The sequence below is a fragment of the Lutra lutra genome, chromosome 8, assembly GCF_902655055.1.
Source record: "Lutra lutra chromosome 8, mLutLut1.2, whole genome shotgun sequence".
Taxonomy (NCBI): Eukaryota; Metazoa; Chordata; class Mammalia; order Carnivora; family Mustelidae; genus Lutra; species Lutra lutra.
In genome coordinates this window covers 134,110,426-134,131,788 of record NC_062285.1, presented here as the reverse complement: position 1 = coordinate 134,131,788, position 21,363 = coordinate 134,110,426, and the positions used below count along the sequence as shown (strand labels likewise).

The 21,363-nt window shown below is 56.7% G+C and overlaps 1 long non-coding RNA gene across 1 annotated transcript; it reads right to left on the bottom strand.

Annotated features, from left to right (window-relative positions):
- Positions 1 to 9,209: 9,209 nt before the first annotated feature.
- Positions 9,210 to 17,003, bottom strand: LOC125107666 (uncharacterized). Its single transcript, XR_007129627.1, has 3 exons — positions 16,692 to 17,003; positions 10,150 to 10,240; positions 9,210 to 9,659 (listed from the first exon to the last, which is right to left on the bottom strand). It is a non-coding gene; the product is annotated as an uncharacterized LOC125107666 (long non-coding RNA).
- Between the last annotated feature and the right edge of the window lie 4,360 nt (positions 17,004 to 21,363).

Sequence of the window (21,363 nt, the reverse complement as noted above, 5' to 3'; positions counted from 1 at the left end):
CCCCTGCTCCTTCTCCAGAATCAAGAGATTGGCATCTTGTCTCTCTGCTCAGGCATGGAGTTTGCGTCTTCCGTCCATGGAAACCCTTGCTCAGTGGGGCCTGGGGGTCACCTACAGACCCCGCCTCCTCGTCTGCCTGGGCCGCCCTTGGCTCGGATCCTTGTTCTCCAACTGCGGCAAAGCCCTCCTTGGGGAAACACCTGGCTTCAGCCTGGATGGCTGTGGGGTCCTCTGAGTGGCCTCCCTGGCACCGAGCTGTTCTGCCACGAGTGATGTCACACGGTGCCATTTGGCAGCTCTGACCCCGGGGCCATCCCTGGGGCCCTGGTGGCTCTTGGCCCATGGGTGTGTCGTGATCCCTTTCACCTCCCTGAGAGCTGGTGCGGACTGGTGGTGGGGTGGGGGACGGCGTCCTTCTGCGAAAGCCCCCGTCTGGGCCCCAGCTGGCGTCCCGTCTCTGCTCAGCTGGTCTCAGGCACCCTCTTTGCTGCTGTCTCAAGATGGCCTCAGCCCAGCCCGCGGTCTCCAGGGACCTCTGCTGACTGGCCCTTGCCAGGCAGCCCCTAGCTCACGTCCTGTTTTCTGAGGGGAGGTTCAGGATGAACTTGCACTGTGGGATGGGAAGAGAGAGGGGCATGTCTGTGGGTGGGGTTGGGGGGGCACAGCCTGCAGCTGGGGCTGCCCTGGGGTCCCCCAGCCTGGCTGAGGCTCAGGCCACCCCTCCTCACCCCCGCCCCGCCACCTTCCTCTGATACTTTGCTCCAGGGCCTCCATCACCGTGGGCCTTTCCTCTCGGAGGGCTCCCATGATTTCCAAGGGTAGGAAACCATGACCAAAGGTGGGCTTGAGCCTTTGGCGGGGGTTGGGGGGGCGATGGGGGCCATCCAGGCCAGTCCAGGTCCTTCCATTCCCGCTGTCCTGAACTCCCCAGCCCCTCAAGTTCCTTCCCCCAGAGGTTCAAGGGTCATCGGCAGTTCCTGGGAATTTGGAAGTGTCTTCGAGGACAGCTTTGCTTTTGTGTACAGAAAGACTCATTCTGTTATTACTCAGGTACAAATGCAAAGACCTTTAGCTTTTCATTTCGGCACAGAGGTTATTCTACTCATAGATCTAGTAAATTTTCACGTTCACGTGGAAGGGGATTTGGGTTAATTTAGGTCCTGTTTACAAAATGCAGTTAATCAAATGTCTTTAACGGCCCCAAACTTCATCCAGACGTTCATCCTATCTGATTTCCTTTCAAAATACTTCGTTTATTTGGAGAACCAGCAACGCCTTACATCCTGACAGATTTCTACTCGCTCCTGGGGTGACTTTGGGTTCTTGTCATGTACCGATCTTCTTATCACATGAGTGGTATTTTCAAGGAAAATCACAATTCGGAATTAATTCCTTTTATAAACAAATCAATCTGAATTTCAGGGACATGGATGCCTTATAAAGAGCGAACAACACAAAGAAACTGAAACACGAGATAAACCCAGATATCTTCATCAGACATTAATTATACAAATGTGACATGTGGGTTTTACACCTAATTCTAATCCTTCCTGGGGTAAGGAGGTGTTCTTCCTGTGACAAGACACATGTCACCCAGGGGGTCTGACTTGTGGGCACTTTAGGGTAAACTCTTGCTAGCTCTGATATATTGGCGATTTCAGTGGGGGTGGGGATCTGGACGCTATAGACAGAGGCAACCCCACTTTTACGGTTTCCCGGTTATGCCCTGTAAACGGGCTCACTCAGACCAGTGTCCACAGGTGACCCGGTTTTTCTGTCTTCTCCAGGAGGTCTACAACCCCATCATGTCCCCCTTGCCTCGAGCTGTCAGCTCAGGATGGCCACTGCCTCTGGATTCCTGAACCTTCCTCCCACATACGCGGGCTCCCACTTCCCAAGGTGCTCCCAGGAAAGCTCCCCGGGCTCCTCCAGGGCTTGGTTTGAAGGTGTTCACGGTTTCAAGGTTATTCTATGACCTTCTCAGAGCTGTGGGTCAACGAACTTGCTCTCTATTTAGTTGGGTAGCTCACTTCTGCTCCCCCGGGGCTTCCCCCTTCCCTGACTTAGCAGCAGTAAAATCTCTTCCTCTGAAGGTGTCCTCAAGATCAGCCCTTGTGCCTGAAGGGCACTGGGGACGTCACCCGGTCTCGGCTGGTTCTGAGGCAAGTCTCGGAAGGCACGGCCCTGGGCACCCCGGCCTCTGGTCCATGACCCCCAGGCCTGCCTGCCTGCCTCGTGTTTCTGCCTTGGGTAGTCGAGTTGTCTGTGGGACCCAAAGGCGGCCTCCTGCAGGCCACAGGCGAGGCAGCGTCACACCGGGCAGAGCCCTGCCCTGGGCTTCTGCTGGCCTCAAGCCACAGCTACCCCTTTCTCCACAACTACAAACCACCCCTGCTCCTTTTCCAGAATCAAGAGATTGGCAACTTGTCTCTCTGGTTAGGCATGGAGTTCGGGTCTTCCATCCAGGGAAACCCTTGCTCAGGTGGGGCCTGGGGGCCACCTACAGGCCTCAGCCTCCTTGTCTGCCCAGGCCACCCTTGGCTTGGATCCTTGCTCTCCAACTGCGGTAAAGCCCTCCTCAGGGAAGGCCCGGGGGAGGCAGCCACTAGCTCACGTCCTGTTTTCTGAGGGAAGGTTCAGGATGAACTTGTACTGTGGAATGGGAAGAGAGAGGGGCATGTCTGTGGGAGGGGTTGGGGGGGTCAGGGTCTACAGCTGGGGCTGCCTTAAGGTCCCCCAACCTGGCCGAGGCTCAGGGCCCCCCCGGCCAGCTGCCTTCCCCTGCTCCCGGGCAGTAGGGGACTTAAGGTGATTTCATAGCAGCTGAGGTGTTTTTCTCAAATTTTTAGACACTGGGGTTGGAGAATCCAGTTCTGGGTCTGGACTTTCTCTTGGCCCCAGCTCGCCCCATTTCCTGGATTACAGGTGCCGGTCTCTAGCTTGCCAGCCCCTACATTTGCCATCTTCCACACGGGTGAACGCTCAGCCCCCGGGAGCCCCCTCCCCAGGGCTTTTTACCTGCAAGAAAGGAGACCTGGTGACAGATGCAAGGCCAAGGGGAAGGTTCTGGGCTCCCACCTTCACCGTGTCTTCCTCCTCCTCCTGCAGGCCACCCCTGAGGCCTGTTCCTGGCCCTGCGCCAGCCTGGCCTCCAGGAACTCAGCCACGTCATTCCTCGGGCCCCGAGCTCCAGGAACATCCTCTCCTCCTTCATGCTCATCTTGGGTCCCAGGACATCCTGATGTGAGTCCCAGACTCCAGGCTCTCTGGCACTGGAGCCCCGGTCGTGCTTGACTCGGGGCTCTCTGCCTCCCCTCTCCTCCTCCCTAGAGAGTTCTGCAGCTTGATCTGCAGGGTCCAGACTCCAGGAGAGGTTGGGGGCTGCCTCTCTGGCCTGGGCTGGGTCCTCCTTCCCCTTCCCTAGGCCTGGGGGGCCCCAGCCTACTGTCTGTGGCCCTCTCTCCTCAGCACCAAGTCTGCCATACCCACTCCTGCCCAGTTCCCCTCCAGGCTGGAAGTCCTGCTCCAAATCTTTCTTGGGCTAGAAGAGCCCTTCCCTGCATCTCTGACAGCCCTTCGCCAGTCTTCCTGGTTCTTGCCCAACTAAGCAAGATCATGCCTGCCTTTGTGTGTGTGTGTGTGTGTGTGTGTGTGTGTTGGGGGGTGCGGCGGGTTACACAGTGACAGGTGGGGACAGGGGAAGTTGTAGCCTCTCAAAGTCCCTGACCTCAACACTCTTGCCTACCCCTTCCCTGACCTGCTCTGACAACCTCCTGGGCCATGCCCTCGTGTAGAGAGCTCTGGGAATCCGGACAGGCCTGAGACCTCCACCCTGCTCTCTGCCCCTTCCTCTTCTTGCTTTGGCCAACGAGGCATCCCGTTTCCGAGGCAAGGGCAGGGAATATATTGACTCTGGCGGGGGCTCTGCTGCAGGGAGCAGAATTCTCTAGAGCTCACTGAAGCAAGGAAGGAGTCACGAGAGGCCACCTGTCAGGCGTAAAAAGGACCCAGACTGGAGCTTGTGCTTTCCGGATGGGCTCTCCCCCAGGCCACCCGCGAGGCGGCTGCTGCCTTTTGGGCCCTTAGGAAGCCCGGGACTGCGGGTACCAGGACCCAGCAGCCGGATGGACGTCCGTGGAAGCCAGTGGTAGGCCGAGGGCCCCCACTCCTTGCTAAAGCGGTGGGGAAGGCACAGAAACAGAAGACTGCCTTCTGCCTCCTGACCTCCTTCCACACCTCTCTGAAGCCCATGTGACCTGTGGGGCCAAACCACTTGTGACCCGCAGCTTCAGTGTGACCTTGGCAGGTGGCCCTTAGTGTCAGCTCCACAGCACCAACAGTGGGGTGAGCTGGTCCCTTCCATCTCTCCCATGGACCACGTTGCCTATAATTCCCATGGCAACCGTGTGAAGTAGGTGCTTCAGCTCTGTTGTACGTTTTGGGGGACAGGATCCAAAATAGGAATTTCCTCGAGCTGGTACAGTGCATCAAGGTCAGGCTGGGATGGAGCCCCACCCCCTCATGGCACCCCCAAGCTTGGCTTGTTCCTCTAGGTAGCTTCTTCCAGATGTCTCCTCAGGGCGAGGGTCGCAAGCCCAAGGCCAAGGTAGGGGGCACTGCAGGACCTCCCAACCTGTAGGCCAGCAGAGAATGGAAGGAAAGCCAGCTTTGAAAGAGGCCAGGGCCTGTGACAGTCCCGCGTCTTGAATGTCCATAAAGACATCCCAAGGCCCACCAGAGCCTACATTCTGATTCTTGCTGTTAAAATCCTGGTGACTGCTGAGTTCTCTGTTAAGGATCCTTCATTTAAAGATGAGAAGAATGAAGTCCAGAAAAGAGGGATGGAGAGAGCCTTCTCAGGCCCCAGGGAGCATGGCATGACCTGGGAGGATGGAGGTCGGATCTTAGAATATTTTGACCCGGCCCCAGAGATGGGAAAGGGAGGAGGCAGATGGGTCTAGGTTCAAGAGGGGCCCTAGATCGGGCTATGCACATCAGAGGTCCTGCTCTGGCCCTCTAGCCCCCAGATCAACAAGTCTGCAGGGCCTCTCTGCTTCTAGACCCTTCTCCAAATACCTGGGATCCCACCCTTGTCTGCCTAGTTTGGCCCTAGACCTGCTTCCAGGCTCCGTCCTCCCAAGTGCAGACTGTGCCTCCTGCAGCAGGAGAGATGGCCAAGGGTAGCTCTGTGTGTGTGTGTGTGTGTGTGTGTGTGTGTGTGTGTGTGTGTGTGTTGGGGGTGGGGTGTAGACAGAGTTTGGAGGTGTGGGTTGGGGGATTATAGGCATCCATATGAGATCACTCAAATTATGGGCTAGTGCTGAGGGAGAGAAGGGAACAGGGTGTGCTCAGGGCCAGGGAAAGGGGGCTCCTTCTCCTGGGCCACCACATTCACAAGTCCAAAAATTTGAAGTTCACATTGGTCGTGGGTCATGGGGAAGTTACCTTTGTGTCAAGGCAGGAGGATGTCCTCGCAGTTTGTTAGCTTGATTTCTTAGACTATGGGATCTGAGCTCCCCTGTGAGCTCTGGCCCAGGCCTTGCCAGCACCATGGGCACGCCCAGGCTTAGGGCTCCCGGAGCCACTGAGGGCGGCCGATGGTGCAGGACAGGCCCGCTATTTGAAGGAGAAGTTTCTGCAAATGGTGTCAAATGAGGAAAATGGTTTTGCTTTTTGTGTCTGGGTGGGTGCAAGTCGGTCACAGAGTAGGGAATGCCCCATGCAAGGAGGGGCAGGGTTGGAAGCAAAGACGGTGTAGGACTGGGTGGGTCTGAATTTCGTCTCCCAGGGAAGAGGGATGATGGAGCTGGCTCCTGAGGGAGGGAGGGGCTGGGAGAAGGGGAGGTCAGAAAGGCAGGTCACATTCACGGTGTTGTCCTAGTGGTGCCTTTTTCAGTGAAGTAAAAAATGGGATAATTTATCTTCCCTCCCGTCGCTCAGCAGAATCCCCCAGCCCGAGGTCTGCCTAGTTTCTTACTCTGAGGGTGAACCCACCAGCCTCGCTCTGTGTGCCATTGGGGACAGGGGTCCTGGTCGGCATCTGCAGTGTAGACGCAGAGAGGAGACGCAGAGAGGAGACACGGCCTTGTCCCTTGGGAGCCAAGAGATGCCAGGGAAGGACAGTGGCCTTGGGGCAGCACACTGGCAAGGGCCAGGGAGGAGAGGGCTGCCTGGACGGGGCCATCCCTTAACTACCATTGAAGTTCCCTTCACAGTCTTTAGGTGAGGATTTATGGCAAAAAGTAACCGTAGTACCTGACGGGGCCTCACGTGGCTTGGTCTCCACAGTGACTACCATTCCCCAAAGCCCAGTTCAGCCATCAGATAGCAAGGAAAGAGGATGCCGCTCTTTCCTCGCTCTCTAGAAGGACATCAGGATTGCATTTAGGATTTGTGGCAATCCTTTCTGGAGTCCCTTCTTTAATCTGCTCCTTTGTCTCCTGCCCAGAAACTGCTCCCGCACCACCTCCCTCCACTTCTCTGGTGTTCCTGCACACCCTAGTTTTGGTCCCTGGGTGCCCCCCTTCCCAGCCCTTTCTGGCCTAGGGACCACCCTCCTGGCTTTGGACCCGAAGTCACCCCAACAATGTCTCCCTTTAATAGTTACCAACCAACCCCCACATTAGTGCCTGAGCTGTCACTGTGCCTGGCCTGCCACTGGCAGCTCCGGTGGGGGAGGCGTGAGCGGTCCATGGCTCCTGCCCCGGAGGACCCACCTTTGGAACAAAGCACCTACTACGTGTTTGCCCACGATGCTCACCGTTTAAACCTCCCAACGATGGAGGTCGGACATCACCCGGTCATTAGATCTTTGCAGCATGCGAGTGAGATACAGAGTTGTTCTTCGGCCCAGTGTACTGACCAGGGGATCAAGGCTCAGCAAACACTGATTAGTATAGACCAGGCCAGACTCCCTCAGCTCATGTCACTGCCTCAGGCCTGGCTGCTTCCGATACCCATCAATAGGTGATGACTTGTTCCAGGCCAGGCTCCGAGCCAAGGGTGGAAATGACCACCAGGGGCGACCCTGAAAAGAGAAGGAGTATGGTGGCCCAGGCGCTGAGACTCAGGAGGGCTCATCGGAACTCCAGGGCCTCAGTTTCCACTTCTGCAAAATGGGGCCAGCCACACCGACCTCACTGAGTAAGGGGAGTGCTGGGAAGCACTCCCACCGGGCCTGGCCCAGCCAGGCTGTCCGGAAATGCCAGCCGAATGCAGAAGGGTGTGATGCAGCAAGGAAAACAATATGCTTTGTCCAAAAGAAACAGGTCCCAGAGGAGGTCTCAGGAGCTGGCGAGGCAGAGAAGCTGGGGGTGGGGGAAAAGGAAAAGGGGAGCTCTGGGGGCGTGGAGAGGTGAGTGCTGGCGGCTGCCCTGTAGGGGGGGGGGTGGCTCCCACCACCCAGCTCCTTCCTCTCCTTCCCTGACTGCCTCTGGCTGGATTATGAGTTCCTATGGATTTTATCTTTGATGTTGCTGGACCCCTTTAATATCTGGAGAAAGGCATGTGTGCTCGGGAAGTGACTGCACATTGATTCTCCAGGGCATGCGCTCTTCAGGGCCCCAGGGCTGTCCATCTGTTGATGACTCTCAGCCACAGATCCAGCCCAGATACTCCCAGCTCCCCCGCCCAGACCTCCTGCCTCGACTTAAGTGGCACCACTCAGCTGTCCCAGTCAACATCACAGGTGGTCTTTTCTGAGCTGTCCCCTCACTGCCACCGCCGGTGCCTCAGACTTTACCTGGAAAGCCCTTCTCCAAGCTAACTACCCCTTCCGTGGACACCACTCCCCCTGGGGGCTTTCCCCTGGAGTGATCGCTGCAGCTTCCAGACTGGCCTCCTGCCTGCCACCAGGTGAGCCCCGGTCCCTCTCCTTGCAGCTGACTGTGGGGAGCATGCATCTGGTTGTGCCCGTGTCTGGGGAAAGAAACCCACTGCCTCCCCCAGCCAGGCTGAGCGGGCTTTTCACCCGGGGCACGCTGTTCTCTCTGCTGGGGTTTCCCCGCTGGACCTCCCTTTCTCCCCTCTACCTTCCTGTAAAGAACCCTCTCCTTTCACTCAGGAGATCCCTCCCCACCAACATATAGCACTGGACAGGGTCCCGTCCCCAGCCCAGGGCCAGGCTGGACTGGGCTGAGGCCACCGTGGTGGTGGTCCTACCCCCCTTGCCAGTGATTGGTTTAGGAATGGTCATGTTACCCGGTTCCCACCAGGGAGGGGACACCTGCCGGTGGACTTTCGGGGTGGGGGGGGGGTCTCCGTCCTCCTCTGAAGACCCTGTTGGATCTAACTGGACACAGATACCTGGAACCCCTCCAACCTTGTGGCCACGAGGACCCTCCCTGGGAGCTAAGCCGACACCCAGGGAAGGCCAAGGGGAAGGAGCATGAAGCTTGTGTTTGAAGAAATGGCAGAGCTGAGGGTCCCACAGGGCCTGGACCTGCCTGCCCCCGCCTACTTGCAAGACAGCGTCTCTTTGGAGCTTGCTAGTGTCCGGGGTCTGTGTTCCTCGCAGCCACACGCAGAGAGAGGTCGTGGATGTGTTGCTTCTCTTCCTGGACGTGGCAATGTGTGCTCCATGTCCGCTCACAGGCTGACAGAGCCGCTTCTAGGCATAGGGGCAACCATGGGCCATGTGTACAGAAGCACAGGGTCCAGGCTGGGGGAGGCAAAGCTTCTGTGCTCTTCTGTCCTGCCCGGACCCCACCTGGGGAGACCTACTGCGGTTGTCTGCAGAAAACGATCCCATTTGGAAGGGTTTGGGAATCTTCCTCAGGCAAGGGACAGGGGAGAGGACGAGGGTTTGTAGCCTGGCAAAGCGAAGGCTCAAGGGAGACCTCATTTGTCTCTGGGAGATGCAAAGATGCATAGGGGAAGGGGGCTCCGAATGAGGTGGGGAGCCCAGCCACACATGCGCTGCTCCCAGCGACGAGGAAGTGAATGACGGTATGGAGAATTCGGCTAACAACTTAGGGCAACCTCAAACTTCAGTGGGCATCCTTCCTGCCGGGGCAACTTGGCAAAAGCACAAAGTTGCAGGCCCTCCTTGCCTTTCGATGAGCCCAGCCTCTGAGTTCTTAGCACTCTAGGAGATTGTGAGACCCTCCAGCATCGGGGAACCCCTGACTTCAAGGAAAGGAAGCCAGCATTTGGTCTGGTGCTAATATGTGCGCATCTGATTTTGACATCAATCTTCAGGGCCAAGCATGGTTGTTACAGATTGTTTGGTAAGTAGTGAGTCCCCCATACGAAGGATAACTCAAACTAAGACAAGGGTAACCCATACAATAGGAAAAGGAGAGTACTGGAAAGATGATTCTTAGGTGGTAAAATGAAAATGGCCAAGAAACTTTCCAATGTGGCAGAGATCACTAGCTGTCCTCCAATACCCACCCTCCTTTCTTCCATAGGAGCAAACTCCTTGATTTTTGGCTGGCCACAGGGTCATCTAGAATAAAAACACTCCCTAGCCTCACATCGAGGTGAGGCCATGTGCCCAAGTTCTGGCCAGAGAGAAGTAGCAGATTCCTGGAAACTTCCTGAAAAGATAGCTGGTAGGTGCTCTTGGTCTCCTTTTCCTTTATCCTTCCTTTCTTCTGCTGGCTGGAAGACAGGACATGATGATTGGGGATCTGGCAGCCATGCTGTACTGTGAGATCCTGGGAACAAGAGATTATACACAGCAAGTAACAAGAAAAGAGGCTGGGTGATGCCACTGTGGGGAAGAGCTGCCATGTCAGCCCTAGATGGCCAAGCTCAAGATTTTACTTGAGCAATACATTTCTGGCTTAGTGTTTGTCCCCATGCCTAATTCTAATTGATAAAGTGACCATAGAGAAATGCAAAGTCATGGGCACCTGGGTGGCTCAGTTGGTTGGGCGACTGCCTTCAGCTCAGGTCATGATCCCAGAGTCCCGGGATCGAGTCCCGCATCGGGTTCCTGGCTCCATGGGGAGTCTGCTTCTCCCTCTGACCTTCTCCCCTTCTCATGCTCTCTCTCTCTCATTCTCTCTCTCAAATAAATAAATAAAATCTTTTAAAAAATGCGAAGTCAGATCATGAACTGTCCTTTTTTGTTCAGGAGATTGGCGAGAAGGAAAAGACTGTTGTAGCACTAGAGACCGTGTGACACTGTGGTTAATAAGCTACCTGGGCTGGACTCCTGCCGTGGACTTAACCTGCATGCATGGATCAGATCTGTCCCTTCAGCGCCTTGTGACTTTTTTGGGTGTTAAGTCACCTGAAAAAAAAAAAAAAAGATTGAGAAAAACAAAAACCAGCATTCATCTGTAGTCTCGGTGAGCAATAATTCTGAGAACAGTACCTGATACAGGGCACACACGCAAGTGTCTGCCTTTCCTGTCACCACTGAGCTACCGTCCCACTGTCATCTGTGGGGGTAGATGGGCTATATTCACACTCGGTCAGAGGGAGCGTGTGGTGTAGACAGCCGGTTTAGAGGGCTCTTGGCCAAATCAAAATATCCAAAAGTCCATATGGGACTCTCTTCAATGTGGCTCCTGGAACCTGGCGATCTGTCCTAGGAACCTGAAACTTTGGGGCCAGACGTGTTCCAGATTTTAGCGATTTGCTGCGTATGCCCCACTCTGGGGTGTTCCCTTGCAGGGTGAGGGTGCTTCATGCTGGGGACTCCTTGAGGTCTTCAGCCCTCTCTGATTTCAACCTCTTACAGACAGTGGCCCCCCTCAAGGGCAGCTGGGAAGTTCTGGGGAGTGAGTGCCTCTGGGGATACCCTTACCTGATAGGGCCCAAGGGCAGCTGGGTGAGTGCTCAGATGCTTCTAGTCCTTTCGACGAGGTCCCAGAGGACCCCTCGTAGAAGGGTCGACTGTGCCCCATGGTCCTCTGCAGTGACCCCAACAACGACCCTTGTTTGGGCTTTTCCCAGTTCCTCGAACTCTTCCCAGTCGCTGCCTCCTGCTTCCTGGCATCCCCTTCCACATAAACCACCTGCATCCAAGTCCTATCTCTGGCCCTGCTTTTGGGGAGCCCAGCCCAAGATCACCCCCTAACAAAACATGATTTCTTCAGCAAACTGCATCCATATTCACAGTAAGATAAACAAAGACTTTAAATAGTCTAACAATTTGGGTCAGGTTTGCTGCCAAATAGGTAAAGGAAAGGGGTTTGGTTTTCTGAGTGTTTAGACTTCGTAGCTGTGGGTAGGGGACCAGCTTCTACTCACGCGGTACACAGAGGCACGTCCTCTCCTGCTTGGTTCAGTCGGGGAAGCGGAGAACTTCCCGTTTCCACGGGCTGCTCCCAGCAGGCCCCAAGGACACAGCAGTCCTTAGCCCCAAGGACAAAGAACTTGAGCTCTGGCCCTCAAGGAGCTGACCTTCTAAGTGGGAAGACTGTTGATAAGACTAGGTCCAGAAGGTGATTTGGCCTCTGGCAACAATGGGAAAGGAGATCCTGAGATGGGGAGACAAGACTGCATTTGATGGGGATTTGAGGGGAGGCCAGTCACCAGATGATGTCTGAGCAGGGACCTGACTGGTGAGAAGGTGCCCTAGACACTGATCTAGGGACAGGGAGCAGCAGATGCAAGGGCCCTGAGGCCGAGTGGGGTTTGGCTTGTTTGAGGAGGCGCAAGGAAGCCACAGGGGGACACACAAGAGCTGGCAGTGTGATGGCAGCAGGCCTGGGTTAGAGCATCTCTAGTATCTAAGAGCAGAGGCATGTACTGGAGGGTTGGGGAAGGGGGAGACTGGGGCGGGGGGAGGGGCGGTGGCCCACAATCTGCTTGATACTCCTGGTGTAGAAGGGAGTATTAGCAACAGGGCCAATTCGGAGTGAGCTGAGTGGTGTTTACTGCCCATGTGCTCCCCGCACGTCCTCTCCAACAGTATCCACGCCTTCGCGGCGACAGGAGTGAGAACCAGGAGGACACCTGTGAGACGATGGCGGAGGCCGCAGAAAGACGGAAGAGGCTGCTGCTGCCCCAGGAACCCCAGGCACTCCTGCTTCCTGCCGTGCCGAACCGCGGCTGTGTTGGTGGTGCCCACGAGACTCCCCGGAACGGCTCCCCGCTGCGGAAACCTCCGGGCCGGCCGCAAGCAAATCGTCCATCAGAACGGAGGGTCCAACCAGCCAGGGCCCGTTCTGTGCCACGGAACCAACAGAGCCGTCGCAGAGAATGAGGGGTGACCTCGTGTCCTGAGAGGGACCCAGCCACACGGCAGGTGCCGCGGGTTCTCAACCCGAACGATTCTGTCCCCGAAGTAAGTTGCCAGATGAAGCAAATGAGAACGCAGGGCAAGCAGTTAACTTTGAATTTCAGGTGAACAATGCATAATTTTTTTAAAGTCAGAAAAATTTCAGATGGTGCCTGTTAACTGGATGGCCTGTGTTTTATCTGGCAGCTGTACTCTCCGGGGACTTTGGGCCATGGAGCCACTTCTGATGGTTGGTTTTGGGAGCAACAACCCTGGCAGCTAGAGGCCAGGGCTATAACCCTACAGAATGCCCCCAGTGCAGAAGACAGCCCACAACACAGAGTGGTCCCGTCCCAGATGTCGGTAGTGCCAAGGTTGACAGCCTCTATTATAGGAAAAAAAACAACCCAATAGGATATGGCAGAATCCCAGTTGTGTGTGTGCGCGTGTGTTTTAAATCCAACTGAGCTATACAATTGCGTATAAAAAGGTATGGAAGGTCACACACCAATGTCCTGTGGGGCTAGGGAATGCCTATTACCTCCCCATCGAAACCCTGCTGCAGGGTTTCCTTTTTTTTTTTTTAAGTTAACACATTTGAAGTTACTATATATGTACACGCACACACACACACACACACACACACACACACACAGAAAGTACACAGATCAAAATGTGAGATTTCTCACAAAGTGAGCTTGCTCACGACACAGCCCTCTGGGGAAAGACCCGGTTTATGACCAGCCTTCCACGAGGCCCCTTATGTCTCCTTCGGGTCTCTGGCTGCCCTGCCAGGATTGCGGCTCTCTCGACTCCTAACTCGTGTGAATGAATGTTCGATGAACAGAATCGTGTGGTATGTGGTCATCTGGGTCTGGCTGCCTTCCCTCAGCAGTGTGTCTGCGAGAGTTCCCGCGTTGAGTGTGCTGTACGTGGCCTGTTCTCCCGGCTGTGAAATATACCACCATTGATTCAGCCCTTCCCCTCCTGACCCTCATGTGGGTTGTTTGAGAATGGGACCACGAGGAATCAAGCTGCAATGAACGAACTTCAGCAGGTGTTGGGGGTCTCTGTGCTCGCTCCTAATGGTTCTTCACCGCGGCAGGAATCATTCAGCCAGAGGGGGTGTGGACGTTCAGCTTTATGATCAGAGAGCTTCCCTCGTCCTTGCCCCAGTTTCCACATCCGTCCGCCAACCGTTCGCGGAAGTTCTTATTGTGCTGCCTCCTTGCCAGCCCTCCATACGGTCTAGCTCTTTCATTTCATTTCCTCCGGGGGAGGGGCATACACCGGTAATCCATGTGATCCTGATAATGAAGCTAAGCCCTTGCTCCCATCTCTGGGAACCCCGTGAGCACCCCTTTTGGCGCAGCTCATTCAAGTCACTGGTGCACTTTGCTCTCAGGTTATCTCCTTCTCTCGCCTTGATTGGTAACTGACTCCTGTTTGCAAATATCTCTTCCCATTGTGTGGCTTGCCTTTTTCCTCGCTTCCAGCGCTGCATCCTTTTCTGGACCCTGACATGACCCAGATTCGGGTAATAGAACGCGGACTTTTGTGAAGTGACTCAAAGCCGAGGAGGTCACTCTTCGGTCACTCTTAGCATAATAAGTTCCCGGAGAAAAAATGGCTGGAGGTCAACCTTTGCGGTGTGAAAGATCTGGATGTTTTTTATAAGTGCTGCTGTTGGACTAGACACCCTCCCAGGGTGGGGGGCTCTGCTCCTTGTACCTCCTTCCCTCCAGGACCTGAACACCCCTCTGCCTCCCTTCCATTCCCCAGCAGGGCAGTTGCAGAATTGGACAAAGCTGAGAAGCACCTGACTTTCCCTGCTGGAGGCTGGATGTAAGAGGAGGCAGAACTTTGGTAGGAGGAAGAAATTAAAAAGAACCAAGATATAGAGCTGGAGGGAACCGGGCAGAGGGTCCTGGAAAGTGCTTCTCACTGTCGTGGATAGAACCTCACCCCACGACACTCTATGGCCAGAACCCCTTTGGCCTCCAGTGTCTCTTGCCCACATCACTGCACAGCCCTTGTACTGGCCTCCCAGCTTCCGTTCTAGCCACACCATCCCTATCTACGCACTTTGCGCCAGCAGCCAGAATATTGAGATCATTTAAAACGAACAAAAGGAGACACTGCTTCTCTTGTGCTTAAAACCTCCAAGGGCTGCTTTTTTTGCTTAGAATACATTGTCTGTAATTTCTAGGGTCAACCAGGCAAGACGTGGTCTAACTTGGACTGTGTCTTTTACCGCCCTCGGTCTCAGCTGCACTGGCCGCCTGTGACTCAGACAACCACGTGTTCAGCCTCAGGGCCTTTGCACACGCTGTTCCCACCATCTAGAATGGCAAGCCCCAAACCTTTGCATATTGGCTTCTCATCATTCGGGGCCCTTTCTCAGTGTCCCCTTCCCCTGGGTGTCTGGGTGTCCCCAGAGCTCTCAAATCTGACGCTGCCCCAAGTCACTATCTCCTCACTCTTAGGTTTCCTACCATTATACTCTGAAATGATCTTCTTTACTAATTAGAGGACTTGTCTGTCGGGTTCCTCACTATGTCCCCAGAGTCCCAGCATGTACCCAGCACACAGCTGGTACTTGATAAGATTCTTCCCTGAAGGCTGCTGGAGTCTGGACTGATGGGAGGTCCCCTGGGGTCCTGCATAGGCCCTACCGGCTGAGCGACTGTGCGTTCTAAGGAGGACACTAAGAGGCTACTCGCTAGGGTTACTTATTACCTGGGTAATTAAACAATCATTATGAAAAACAACATTAATTACTAAAGAAACCCACCAAGATGGATGAACCATCGGGGTCCTCCCCCCCTTGCCAATGTCTGACATATCGGGGTCTGAGGAGCCCACACAGGGTTGGGCTTTTGAGACAGGGTTGGGGGTGGTGGTGTTGGCTTCAGATGGGAGCAGGTGGGGGGAGGGGAGACCGCATCTTCCAGTTCCAGCCAGAGGTACCTTCCTGGGCTGCCTGGGAGGGCGGAAGGAGGGCTGGGGTCACCTGTGTGCCCCCACCCCACCCTGGAGGACTGCCAGCTCAGAGTCAGGGAGCCTAGGGGGCCCCAGGAGGCACGCAAACACTGTCTGCTTGGGGGCCAGGCAGGAGGCGGTCCCCAGGACAGAGGGAAGGTCTGTGAGAAGCCCATTCTTAGTAAAAACAAAACAAAATAAATGATGAGGCCAGCCACCAGAGCGGGATCGGAGTGAACTCTCAGCAGCCTCTTGCTTTGGCCAAAAAACTGAAAGGTGTGGAGGCCACGCAGTGGGGCTTTGAGGAGGAATCTCATTTTACAGATGGGCAAAGTGAGGCCCAGAGTGGGATGGGCAGGGAGGCCACACTCGGGACTACCAGCCCAGTGCTCTCTCCTCCAAGCTTTGGATTCTGCCCATAGCCAGAAAGCCAGAACTCAAGGGAGGGGACAGAGGGGCTTGGTGGGGTGCAGGGGAGTGGAATGGGGCACTGGCTCCCATTCAGGGAGGTGAAAGGTGCCCACAGGTCTTGGGGGAGGGGGAGCAGCAGGGGAGTGGGATCATCCCCAGCCAGCAGCTCAGAGAGAGGGGAGAGGGGAGGAGGGCAGGGTTGGGGGCATTAGGATTCCAGGCAGCCGCCGACACCCAATTTTCCAGCTGGGTGCCCTAGCCTGTTCTCTGAGCACCCTGCCAGAGCCGGTCTAATTGACAGGGAGAGAGGAGACTGCTGGCAGGTGGGAGCAGGGCTAGGAAAGGAAAGGGGAAGGGAGGGCAGGGGAGGAGGGGGACAGAGGGAGGAGGGAGTAGAGTGGCAGGGGTGGGGTTAAAGGGAGAAGGGAAGGAAGCAATAGGACCCTTAGGGCTGCAGGTGGACACAAGCCCTGTGGGAGAGGTTTGCAGGATGAAGCAGCTGGAAGGCGATTAAATCCAGCCCCTGGTTTAAGGGAGGAGGAAACACCCAGAGGGAGGAAGCAACTTCCCTGGGGTCACACAGCCAACAGGAGGCAGAAGCAGTACAGCAAGGGGCAGAGGCAGGTTTCCAGACTTGGGCCACAGGACAACCCTGAGATGAGAGGGAGAGGCTTTTGGGGCAGGTGGAAGGGATGAATTCCCAGGAGACGGGGTGGGGGGGGGTGGCCCTGGGGAAGTGCTTGGGCAGCAGCTGCATGCCTCCTGCCCCACCTCCCATGGGCCTTGTGCCCGGCCGGCGATGGCAGGAGGGCCTAACAGGGATCCCTGGCATTCTGACACAGTGGGCAGATGGTTAGATGCCTGGGGTGTGTGCCAAGGCCGTCCCCTCCGGCTCCCCTGGTGCCGACTGGAGTAATTATCACTAATGACAGGATTAGGGGCTTGGGTGTCACACCCCTCAGCCCTTGGGCGTTCACCAGAGGGGCTGGCAGGTGGTGAGAAGGGAGAGGAGAGTGAGGAGGGGAGGGACCACCCAGCCCCTGCAGCCCCTCAGGTGACCTGGGCTGGCCTCAGGATGCTCCCCCAGCCCACGCTGGGTGGGTTGTGGGCATTCACTCACTCAGCTGCTGGGCCCAGGGTGTCCACGCTCCCCTCACCCCCCGCTGAGGTCACCTTCTGGGCAGCAACTTCTTCAGGCCACGACTTCACGTGACGTTTACAGGAACTAAACGTCTTCTTATTTCTTGCCTCTACTCCGTTCCTGCTTTTTCTACACTTCTGCTGCTTGGTCCCTTCTAGACAAGGGATCATGCTGGTGCATTGAGTTCTCCTTTTGCCTGTTCTCCTGGGGTGTGTCTGGGCCGCCCGGCTCTGGCAGGGACAGTGGGACAGCAGCCTCTGGCAGGGATGTGGCGGGTGTGCGCTGCCATGCCCTCCGGGCGCTGTGTTCTTCCACCAGGGGTGCTTTTGACAGCTGGCTGCTGACCCTGGGGGGCAGAGCTAGGGGAACCCCCGGAGGAGCTAGGGGAACCCCACAGGAGCCCCATGGCTACTTAACTCTCAACTGCCTGTCCTCCCCCACCTGATCTGGCGTCTCAGGAAGCGCGGGCTTCCTCTGTGCCCACCGACTGGGCGAGCATCTCCTTCCTCCCTGGGCTGTGCGCAGACACACGCTTCAGACTTTTATTTAGAAACTCAAAAGCTGAGCCTTAACTTCTGTGGGTATAATCACACCCTGAAGGTGGTGAGTCTGGAATGTTCCGGGCTGGAGAAAGCCGCTAGCACAAGTCGGTAGTGGTGAGAGGGGGATGTAAGCCCAGCATGGGTTCACACGTGTTCCCATGCAGAGCCTCACATGGTGTCGGTGACAACCCTCCCACCCCACCCCCTGGGCACAAATGCCAGGTAATTCTCTGGTGGATGAGGGAGAGGGGGAGGGGACCAAGGGATCCGATGTACCTGGGAGGGAGGAAGGTCCATGAAGGGGTCTCCCCTGACCAGGCTTACCCTGTGCAAAGCTGGGAGTCAGGCGTGTGGGTATAGGACCGGGTTGAGGCCGGAGGTAGAGATGTGCAGGGTCCCTAGGGAGCTTCTCCAGAACCTCCCAGTATCCTTGAGCAGAAGTAGGCCAGTCTGCCAAACTGGGGCAGGAGCCGGGAATCTGGGCCGAGGGCCTTGTTGGTCCCCAGGGCTGTGCCTCGTGCACGGGCACCTCTCTGCTGCCCGCCCCTGCTGGGGCAGTCCGGGGCAGGGCTGTCTATCCTCCCGCTGGCTAGTCCCTTGCCCTCACGAGGGCATAGCCCTTCGCTGGCCCTGGTTCTATCCTAAGGATCCAAGTCCCCAGGAAGTATATTAGCCCATGGCCAATCCCAGGACAGCTAAGTGGTGGGGCTGGGATCTGGACCCTGGCCTCCTCGATGGTAGGGCTTAGTCTTTTCTAGGCCGTCACACTGCTGTGACCTTCAGAGGAGATGGGAGATGGAAGTTAGCTCTCTAGGCCCAATAACCCCAGGCAAGAATGTCATAAAGGGGCTTCAAATAGTAGAGACATTGGATTTAGAGCTTTTTCTGGCCCCAGATTCAAGGAATTTGGAGGTTCTCTGCCTTAGAGTATCAGACATCATGCCTTTTCCGAGGAAACCTGTATCTTCAAAGAGGAATCTTCCAGAGGCAAAAGAATGGATGATGGTAGGTCGGAGGCCTGGTGACTAGCGTATGTACGTGTGTGTGTGTGTGTGTGTGTACGTGCCTATCTATGGCCACCTACCAGCTGTGCAGCACTGGGTGGATCTCTCAACCTCTCTGAACTCCGTGTGTTCCCTGATGACATGGAGGGTGCCGGTCCAGGCTCAGGCCCAGGAGCTGCCCAGTCTGTTGGGGGCCACGGGGGCAGATGGATACCGAGCACAGCTGGGCTCCAGCGGCCGGAGGTGAAGTTTTTGTGTCCGTGGTTTAGGTTGTGATCTTCGTCCAGCCAGGCGGTCGGAAGCCCGTGGAGGCTGCGGAATGGCGCCAAGCTGTCTGACGGTGAACGTCTGCGCCTTTGCAATAAGCGTGGAAGTCAGCCCCTTCCAGAAACAACGAAGGTGAGGTTGGTCCCGGAGCAGCATGCCGGAGGGTTTGGGGTGGGTAGAGGCAGAGAGACCCCAGGGGTAGAGGGAGTTTGACTATACCCACTGCTGGCCCGCACAGCTGAGAGGGCTGCAGAGAGGCGGCCAAGGCCCCCTGAGGGGTGGGTGCGGGCTGTTCACCGAGTGGGGGCTGTGTGTATGTGGGCAGTGTACACACACGTGTGCGCGTGCCTAGCGTGTGTGCATGCCGTGTGCACACGTGGGGCTGTGCCCACGCCTTCCTGGACACACCTGTTTTCCACTGTCGCAGGGAGAGCTGCCCATGGGCCCCACGGTCTCTGGCCAAGGACAGAGGAATTCTTTATTTCCATGGCCTTCCACGGTGATTAAGTCTCCAAACTTTTCCTTAACCATCATTTCTTCCAGATGAAAAATCAAATTGCATCTCCAAGCAGCTTGGAAATCGATTTCTTTCAAAATGAACTTTTGGAGAAGCGATTCCGGAGAGAAATAAGAGGAGGAAGGTGGGAGGTGGAGAAGGGCAGGGACAGAGCAGCTGCCAGGGCCTCTGAAGGCCTGAGGGAGGGGGTGCCCTGGCCAGGCTGGTGCCCCCCCCACCCCTGCCCCCAGACGCAGCCTGGACAGTCTCCCTGCTCCCACCCCTGCCAGCCCGTGGTCCTGACCCTGCATGGAGAGCCCAGCGGCCTGGCATGGGAGCCCTGGCAAGTGCCCACCTCATGCACAGGCCTGAGATCTTTCCTGAGTAGAAACAGGGCTCCACAGTAAGCCCAGGAAGGATGGGCTGTCATGTTTGCCTGTAGAGGGTTCTAGATGTGAAATGCTCAGCGCTGCACCAGGGCCAGTGCAGGGGCAAGGGAGTGGGTGGGCAGTTCCATGCCACAGGCGAGCCACAGCCGAGTCCAGGAGTCAAGGAGGGACTGGGGGGCCCTTCATGGGGGAAGAGGTGTGTGCCTCAGAGTTTGTCTACGTACCTGCTGTGTGCCGGGGACTTTGGCGTTTATTGGTCCGTTTTCCATATGAGGAACTGAGCTCAGAGAGGTGGAGCAACCTGTCCAAGTCCACACACTCAGGGAGCAAACCCAGATCATCCTGGGTCCCCAGCCTGTGCACCACCCAGGGCCACCACAAAGAGCATCTCGGGAGGGCTTCCCGGAGGAGGTGGCTAGTGAAGGTGATGGAGAGGGAAGAGCCAAGTGGGTTTCCTGGCAGGGAAAACTGCACAGTGACAGGCAAAGAGGGTGCAAAGAGTGGGGATGGCTAGGTTGCGCTTCACAGTCTGGTGGAGCTGGGAGGTGGTGTGGACGGGTAACAGGCCAGTTCAACCCCCGTGAGGGGGCAGGGAGAGGGGTCCTGGCAGAGGGTACAGTGGGGGGGGCAGGGGAGGTGATGGTGGCCCACACCGAGTGCTAACTAGGTGCTAGGTGCCTAAGGGTCTAAGGGTCTCACATGAACAAATCCCACGGCCCAGGGAGGCAGGTACCATGACGGTCTCACCTTATAGATGGGACCACAGAGACCCGAGAGGTTGAGTCAGAGCTCAGGAGTGGTAGCGCTGGGACTCCCATTCAGGCTCGCCCCTAAACCCTGCTGCTCCGCTGGGGAGAAGAGGGGAGCAGGAGGGAGGTTGCGGGGGAGAGGGGCCGCTGTTGGAGCAGCTGGGCTGGGTGAGGCCCCAGGAGGTGGGCAGCAGGGTTCGGCTCAGGAGGCCCCTCGAAGGCCATGCTAAGGATTTGGGGCCTCCCCTGAATGTGAGGGCCTGGGGAGTTTTCCAGGGGTGCGGTGAGGGTGGTGATGTGACCAGGGTCTCCCTGCTCTCCTCCCTGCTACACTCCCCCCCCTCAGGCGCCAGCTTGAGGAGCAGGAGAGAAAGGCAGCCTGCTGGGGAAAGGCGGAGGCAGAGTTTACTGGGCTGTGACAGAAGGCACCCTGAGCCAGTCTGTCTGTCTGTCTGCTCCTGACACTGTCCCTCCTGGGCCCCGGAGAGCCAACAGTGCCAGGGGCTTCTGTGGCGGCTGTAGCGCTCCAGGAGGAGCGATGGACGTGTGCATGTGAGGGTGTGTAGATTGGCATGAGTGTGTGACATGTCTGCTGGGTTTGTGTGCGTGTGTCTTGTGGTGGTGGTGATGGCGGTGGCAGCTGCTGCCAGCCCAGTGCAGGAAGGTGCCTGTCACTCAGTCTAGGAGACAGCCATGGGGCCTGGTGGCTGGGCTGCCATGCAGTGGGGGGTGGGAGCTCAGTGTGGCTCTCAGACCCTGGCCCATCCCCATGGCAGGTGCTCCTGGTGCTCGCCCCTTCCCCTGCACAGCTCTGCCCACCCTCTGGTTGACTGGCTTGAGGGAGGAGGCTAAGGCCCGAAAGAGCTGGGGGGGGGGTTGAGGAGATTGGGGGGGCAGCAGAGGGTGGGGCTTGGAGGTTTGGGGGAGCGGGGCAGATTGGGGTTCCCTGGAAGAGAAGCTCCCTCCCTCCCTGGCTGGCAGCTGGAGTTAGCAGGAGCACTGGGGAGGGGTTAGGGTGGCTTAGCAGCAGGGGGAAGTTGGCCAACATGGGGCAAGGAGAAGAGGAGGAAAAACCACGGGCCCAGAGCCATTGGGCTGAGAGATGGACAGAAACCTCAGGCTGGAGGCAGCCTGGCGGGGCTTGGAGGCTCGCGTCGTCTGTGCCAGGCCCTGGACAGCTAGTTGTCACAGCAGACCGAATAGT